Source organism: Triticum urartu, chromosome 4 (assembly GCF_003073215.2).
Source record: "Triticum urartu cultivar G1812 chromosome 4, Tu2.1, whole genome shotgun sequence".
NCBI classification, from domain to species: Eukaryota; Viridiplantae; Streptophyta; class Magnoliopsida; order Poales; family Poaceae; genus Triticum; species Triticum urartu.
The window spans coordinates 150,629,539-150,637,855 of record NC_053025.1 but is presented as its reverse complement, the minus strand read 5'-3'; positions in this window follow the sequence as shown (position 1 = coordinate 150,637,855).

Genomic DNA, 8,317 nt, shown 5'->3' with positions numbered 1-8,317 from the left:
GACCATGTCTTCTGGCAACACACAACATCTTGGTACAGAAAACAACCGCTTTATTGATACTAGCAGAACATAGTTCGATATTACATCAAGTTGCGAGGCCAAGTGGCACACATGGTGCGGCTGAACAATATGTACATTATTTAGTGAACATAAAGGGGCCTCGGTCATGACAACTACGCGGCAGCGAAACGACGACGAAGCGGGACTCCATAGCACAGGGACAACGATGTGGACACGATCTAGAGTCGGCAGCACTCCGATCCAACGAAACTTTCCCGAAATATGGCATGACACGCCATGTTAGTACATTGAATGTACTTGCAAGCTCACAACAAGCATAAACATAATGACAACCAATATCATGATATTTATTCAAATTATCATCAATGCAAAAATCATAGTAGGGATGCAGTGAACATGATCTCGTGCCTCAAGTCCCTCGGACTTGCTTACCAAAAGGGTTACCTCATAACCAAATGGTGATCTTTCTCGAATCACAAACGGACCAACACTTTGTTCTCCATCATCAACAAACGGAACCAACACTTTGGTTCCCATCATCAACATAGTTTCTCAACCATCATCTTTCCAACAGTGCCATGTGATTAACATTAGTGTGGAAGATTATTTAAAATGTTGATCCATGGTGTGACCTACTTCCGAGTTGTGTCCATAACCAAGGACGCGGCTATCGATGGATTAAATACACTCTACAGAGGTAGCGCACTTTAGCCACACCACGGAATCCATGGCCTCGCACTCCCATTCGGGTGGACCAACGGCATTCCGACGAAATCCTCCCATTGCCATGACACTCTCCCGACCATTCCAACTTACTCCCCACTGGGCTAAGTCCTGGGTGGCCCCGTGCCTACCAAAGACACCAACGGCCACCGTCGTGGCAAACGGCCACCGCCGTGGCAAAACATAAACGGTCCCAAATGGGGACAAGGTACCATAACAACAAACGGGCACACAAGGTTATGTCTGCTTACCAGGCCAGGGTAACGCGCGCCCATAACATCCCCTCATTAGAGGCACCAACCAGAGGCATGACAACGGATCGAATAAAGGCCTTCCCATAAAGGCAAATGTGGTTGCACTGGGAAAAACTCGATTCAGTGGTACCATGACCCGATCAACGATATGTTCAAGTTGAGTTATTATCAGGTTTAACTCAAAGTGAAAATAACCGGTGTCACATATTATCAGGTTTAACTCAAAGTGAAAATGCAACCTTACATTATGCATCACATATTATCAGAAATAAATGGATCAACCTCATCAAATATTTCACTAACCATAATCATCAGTAAACTCCTACCACTTCTCTGGTTATTATAATCCAACAAACTTAACCATGATATTAACTTGAAATAATCCATTTTCTCACTCAAGAAAATATTAACAAAACTAATCTTTTTCATAGTCATTTTATTTCTACATAACCAAATATTACTTCTATTGACTTTAACTAACATAGTTAGTCACAAACTACTGTAAACTAAGCATACCAAACAAAACAAGCATTCAACAGAAACAAATATTTACTTAAGTGATTCAAATGCATGAACTAAATCATTATTCAAGTTGGAAAATCACAAATATTGAGATGGCACTATGAAAATGTTGTTGTGGCTTGCCTTAGTGCAAATGAGGTTCACACTCCACCTAGTGATCCTTAAGAGAAGCTTCGCCTTCTGAAAGTAATTAAAAATCAAGAAAGAAAATATCAAGAAACACTCTGAAAATCACCAGAAAATCTAGACAGCAGAGAAATATCTCATTTTTGGTGAGCTGCTAGATCTTTTCATTAAGAACACAATGTAAAAAGAATCACTTCATTTGGACTTAAGGTCAAAAGTTGTGGCTGTTTGAAGTTCTCTAGATAATTTGAATTAAATTTAAATAAAACAGAAACCAGGGGGTGACGTCGATGGCGTATTCTCTGAATACGCCTCCACTCGTACCGCTTCGGGCGCGAGTCGAGAGGCTGACAGCAAGCCCCACTGGTCAGGTGTGAGGGAGAGAGAGAGAGAGAGAAACAGAGTGCGGTGAGGCTTCGCCGGAGCTCACACCGGCGAGGAGGGCTCCTTGGCTAGATCCCGAGGGATAGAACATGAGAGGAGATCGAGGCGCACCTGCCCATACCCGTAGAATAGCTAAAGGTGGTCAGACGGGGTCGGAACGAGCTTCTCCAGCAGCGGCAGGAAGTAGAGGTTGCTGGAGTTGGGGACGACGGCGATGTGGGGCTGCACCAGGGGCTCCAACGGGGTCGGACAGCACCAATGAAGCACCACGGAGGCTCTAGAAGAGGGGCTTGAGCTCGGGAGGGGCTGGAATGGTGGTGGCGAACAGAGGGGATCGTTGGTGAGCTCGAGCTCGCGGACGGCGGCCCAAGGCCTGCCCGGCCGGGCTGCGGCTTTCTATTGCGTTGTGGAGTGTGTAGGAGGAGTTGGTGATGCTCGAGGAGGCTGGGGAGGGCTGTATTTATAGGTGAGCGAGGTGAGGGGGTCGGGCTCCGCCGGAGGGCTTCTGGACACAGCGCCTGGCGACGAACGGCGTCAGTGAGAGGGGGAGAAGGCGACGCAGCTCACGCGAGCACTATGGGAGGGCGGAGACGAACAGAGGAGCAGGGGTGACGATGAGCACAGTGGCGCGGCTCACTATTGGGTTGGCTGGGTCCTGCCCGTGCTTGCTGTGGCAAGCTCCGGCGTCGGCGAGCGCCAGCGTGGAGTTAAGGGCGTCGGGACGGTGATTGTGGCGAGGTTTGGCAAGGTGCGGCAGTCAGGGAAGCGAGCACGCGATGAACAGAGCATGCGGCGGCATCCAGAGCGCGTCGACTAGCACATTGGCATCGTGCACATGCGTGGTCACCGTGCGAACTCTGGCATAGAGCCACGGCTTGACATAAATTCATGTCTGGCGTGTAGTCCTTAGTGGTTTGGGTCGTTCCAATGCTTTGAGTTGAGCCCAGGGGTCGTAGGTGCGTGGTTTACTTCATGGTAAGTTTCTAGTCAGTAACTTGTGAAGTTTACTGAGATCAAACCAGAGTGAGTTTAGGGCTGATTGTTGGTGGTTAGTAGTTTCTTAGGAAGGTAATGATGCTCAAGAAAAATCAGCCTCATTGGATCAAGGAAAATGGTACTTGGTGTAGAAACTTCCTTTTCTGAACGGAACAGAAAAGATTTTCTGTAGCAAAAATATTCCAAAAGGTGATGCAATATCTTTGCTCAGGAAGGTGCCCTAGGTTTCAAAGAATATTTGGGGATTTTCTCAGATTTTTGTGGGCAAAGAAAATGGGGGTTGCTTCGGAGCATATGTTGCTGATTAGGGTTTTTGAAGAGAAAATGAATATTTTTCATTTAAGAAAAATATTCCTAGGATTATTTTGGGATTAATGAGAGAAGATATTGATGCAATATTCCAAAAACTGATGCAATATTTTTTGCTCAGGAAGGTGCCCTAGGGTTCAAAGAATATTTGGGAATTTTCTCAGATTTTTGTGGGCAAATAAAACGGGGGGTTTCTTTGGAGCATAGGTTGCTGATTATGGTTTTTGGAGAGAAAATGAATATTTTTCATTAAAGAAAAATATTCCTAGGATTACTTTGGGATTAATCAGATAAGAAATGATGGCTGAGGGGAGAGGTGATCCAATTGGGTGAAAATCATGGGTATGCCCAAGGGTTTAAGTCCAACTGAAATGATTCAGAAACCCAAATTCAAATAAAAAGGCAAACAAAATCAGAAAAAAGAAGAGTGTGCAAAAACCTCACATATTTCCCTTAGTTAGAGAACCAAGGTATCAATCCAGTAGGACGTACAAGTAAGTCTCCAATCTATGCACCTGCACAAACAATCAAACACTTGCACCCAACGCGATAAAGGGGTTGTCAATCCCTTCACGGTCAATTGCAAAGGTGAGATCTGATAGAGATAGGTATAAAAGATTACTAAAACATAAAAAAACAAAAGTCAATAAATTGCGGCAAGGTATTTTTGGGTTTTTTTGGTTTATAGATCTGAAAATATATGATGGAAAATAGACCCGGGGGCCATTGGTTTCACTAGAGGCTTCTCTCTTGAAGGCAAATAATATGGTGGGTGAACAAATTACTGCCGAGCAATTGATAGAAAAGCGCAAAGTTATGATGATATCCAAGGCAATGATTATGCATACAGGCATCATCTCCGTGTCAAGTAGACCGACTCCTGCCTGCATATACTATTATTACTCCACACATCGATCGCTATCCAGCATACATCTAGAGTATTAAGTTCATAAAGAATGGAGTAATGCCTTAAGCAAGATGACATGATGTAGAGGGATAAACTCAAGCAATATGATGAAAACCCCATCTTTTTATCCTTGATGGCAACAATGCTATATGTGTCTCACTACCCCTACTTTTTCACTAGGTGAAATCATGCAAGATTTAACCCAAAACTAAGCACCTCTCCCATTGCAAGAAATACCTATCTAGTTGGCCAAACCAAACTGATAATTCGAAGAGAAATACAAAGATATAAAATCATGCATATAAGAATTCAGAGAAGATTCAAATAATATTCATAGATAATCTGTTCATAAATTCACAATTCATCGGATCTCGATAAACACACCACAAAAGAAGATTGCACCGGATAGAACTCCAAGAACATCAAGGAGAACATGGTATTGAAGAACATAGAGAGAGAGAAGAAGCCATCTAGCTACTAGCTATGGACCCGTAGGTCTGAGGTAAACTACTCACGCTTCATCGGAAGGGCATTAGGGTTGATGTAGATGCCCTCCGTGATCGAATCCCCGTCCGGCAGATCGCCAGAAAAGGCCCCAAGATGGGATCTCACGGGAATAGAAGGTTGCGGTGGCAGAAAACTATTTCCGTGGATGCTCGTGAGGGTTTGGGAATATTTGGGAATTTATAGGCTAAGGTAGGAGGTCAGGGAGTCTTCGAGGGGGCCACAAGCCCTAGGGGCGTGCCCCCCTAGCTTGTCGTCTCCTCGGGGCTTCTCTGGCTTGGACTCCAAGTCCTACGTGTGTCTTCTGGTCCAAGAAAAATCATCGTGAAAGTTTTATTCCGTTTGGACTCCATTTGATATTCCTTTTCTTCGGAACTCAGAAACAAGGAAAAAAACAGAAACTAGCACTGGGCTTAGGGTTAATAAGTTAGTCCCAAAAATAATATAAAATAGCATATTGATGCATATAAAACATCCAAAACAGATAATATAATAGCATGGAACAATCAAAAATTATAGATACGTTGGAGACGTATCAAGCATCCCCAAGCTTAATTCCTGCTCGTCCTCGAGTGGGTAAATGATAAAAACAGAATTTTTGATGTGGAATGCTACCTAACATATTTATCCATGTAATTTTCTTTATTGTGGCATGAATATTTAGATCCATAAGATTCAAAACAAAAGTTTAATATTGACACAAAAACAATAATACTTCAAGCATACTAACAAAGCAATCATGTCTTCTAAAAATAACATGGCCAAAGAAAGTTATCCCTACAAAATAATATAGTCTCGCTATGCTCCATCTTCATCACACAAAGTATTAAATCATGCACAACCCGATGACAAGCCAAGCAATTGTTTCATACTTTTGATGTTCTCAAATATTTTCAATTTTCATGCAATACATGAGTGTGAGCCATGGATATAGCACTATAGGTGGAATAGAATATGGTGGTTGTGGAGAAGACAAAAAGAAGGAGATAGTCTCAAATCAACTAGGCGTATCAACGGGCTATGGAGATGCCCATCAATAGATATCAATGTGAGTGAGTAGGGATTGCCATGCAATGGATGCACTAGAGCTATAAGTGTATGAAAAGCTCAAAAAGAAACTAAGTGGGTGTGCATCCAACTCGCTTGCTCACGGAGACCTAGGGCAGTTTGAGGAAGCCTATCATTCGAATATACAAGCCAAGGTTTGTAATGAAAATTTCCCACTAGTATATGAAAGTGATAACATGGGAGATTATCTATCATGAAAATCATGGTGCTACTTTGAAGCACAAGTGTGGAAAAAGGATAGTAGCATTGTCCCTTCTATCTTTTCTCTCATTTTTTTATTTTGGGCTCTTTGGCATCTCCTTTTCCGTCCAGAGTATCATCCCAACTTGTGGGGGAATCATAGTCTCCATCATCCTTAGCTCACATGGGACAATGCTCTAATAATGATGATCATCACACTTTTATTTACTTTACAACTCAAGAATTACAACTCGATACTAGAACAAATATATGATTCTATATGAATGTCTCCGGCGGTGTACCGGGATGTGCAATGACTCAAGAGTGACATGTATAAAAAGTACGAATGGTGGCTTCGCCACAAATACGATGTCAACTACATTATCATGCGAATCAATATGACAATGATGAAGCGTGCCATAATAAACGGAATGGTGGAAGTTGCATGGCAATATATCTCGGAATGGCTATGGAAATGCCATAATAGGTAGGTATGGCAGCTGTTTTGAGGAAGGTATATGGTGGGTTTAATGCGCCGGCAAAAGTTGCGCGATACTAGAGAGGCTAGCAATGGTGGAAGGGTGAGAGTGCGTACAATCCATGGACTCAATATTAGTCATAAAGAACTCACATACTTATTGCAAAAAGTATTGGTTATGAAACAAAGTAATAGAAGCATGCTCCTAGGGGGATAGATTGGCAGGAAAAGACCATCGCTCGTCCCCGACCGCCACTCATAAGGAAGACAATAAATAAATAAATCATGCTCTGACTTCATCACATAACGGTTCACCATACATGCATGCTACGGGAATCACAAACTTTAACACAAGTATTTCTACCAGTCCACAACTACTCACTAGCATGACTCTAATATTACTATCTTTATATCTCAAAACAATCAGAAGGAATAAAACTTCTCATAGTATTCAATGCACTTCATATGAAAGTTTTTATTATATCTCTCTTGGATGCCCATCATATTAGGACTAAATTCATAACCAAAGCAAATTACCATGTTGTTTAGAGACACTCTCAAAATAATATAAGTGAAGCAAGAGAGTTCAACAATTTCTATAAAATAAAACCACCGTCGTGTTCTAAAAATATATAAGTGAAGTTGAAAGATTGTGGATGTCGCCAAGAGGGCGGTGAATAGGCGCTTTAAAATAATTATGGTTTAGGCTTGAGAAAATGCCGAATAAACCTAGCGGTTAATTTTTCAAGCACAAAACCTACAACAACTAGGCTCACCTATGTGCACCAACAACTTATGCTAAGCAAGATAAACTACTAGGTGGTACCAAGATATATGACTAGAAACAATATGGCTACCAGAAAGTAAAGTGCATAAGTAAAGGGCTCTATTAAGAGATAACCGAGGCACGCGGAGACGATGATGTATCCTGAAGTTCACACCCTTGCAGATGCTAATCTCAGTTTGGAGCGATGTGGAGGCACAATGCCCCCCAAGACGCCACTAGGGCCACCGTAATCTCCTCACTCCCTCGCACAATGCAAGATGTCGTGATTCCACTAAGGGATCCTTGAGGGCGGTCACCGAACCCGTACAAATGGCAACCCTTGGGGGCGGTCACCAGAACCCGTCAAATTGCTCAGGGTGATCTCCACAACCTAATTGGAGACCCCGACGCTTGCCTGGAGCTTTAAACCACAATGATTGAGCTCTGAACACCACCAACCATCTAGGGCACTAAGGCACCCAATAGGAACAAGCTCAAGGGTACCAAGCACCCAAGAGTAATAAGCTTCTCAACTTGAAACTTCCATGTATCACCATGGAGAACTCAAACCGATGCACCAAATGCAATGGCAAGGGCACACGGAGTGTCCAAGTCCTTCTCTCCAAAATGCCACCAAAGCAACTAATGTTAGGGAGGAAAATGAGAGGAAGAACAAGAAGGAGAACACCAAGAACTCCAAGATCTAGATCCAAGGGGTTCCCGGCCCTCACATAGAGGAGAAAGTGATTGGTGGGAATGTGGATCTAGATCTCCTCTCTATTTTCCCCCGAAAACTAGCAAGAATCCATGGAGGTATTGATAGATAGCAAGCTCGAAGAAGGTCAACAATGGGGGGAGAACACGAGCTCAAGGGATGAGGTTCATTGGTGAAGAACACCCCTTTTATAGGTGGGAAAAATCCAACCGTTATGCTCACGGCCCGCACAGAGCAGTACTACCGCTCTCAAGGGAGCGGTACTACCGCTAGGGCGGCGGAAGCCCTTTGAAAAACAAGAGCGAGGAGGCAAAAGGCCAATAGAACCGCCAGAGCGGAACTACCGCTCGTCCTCACGGTACTA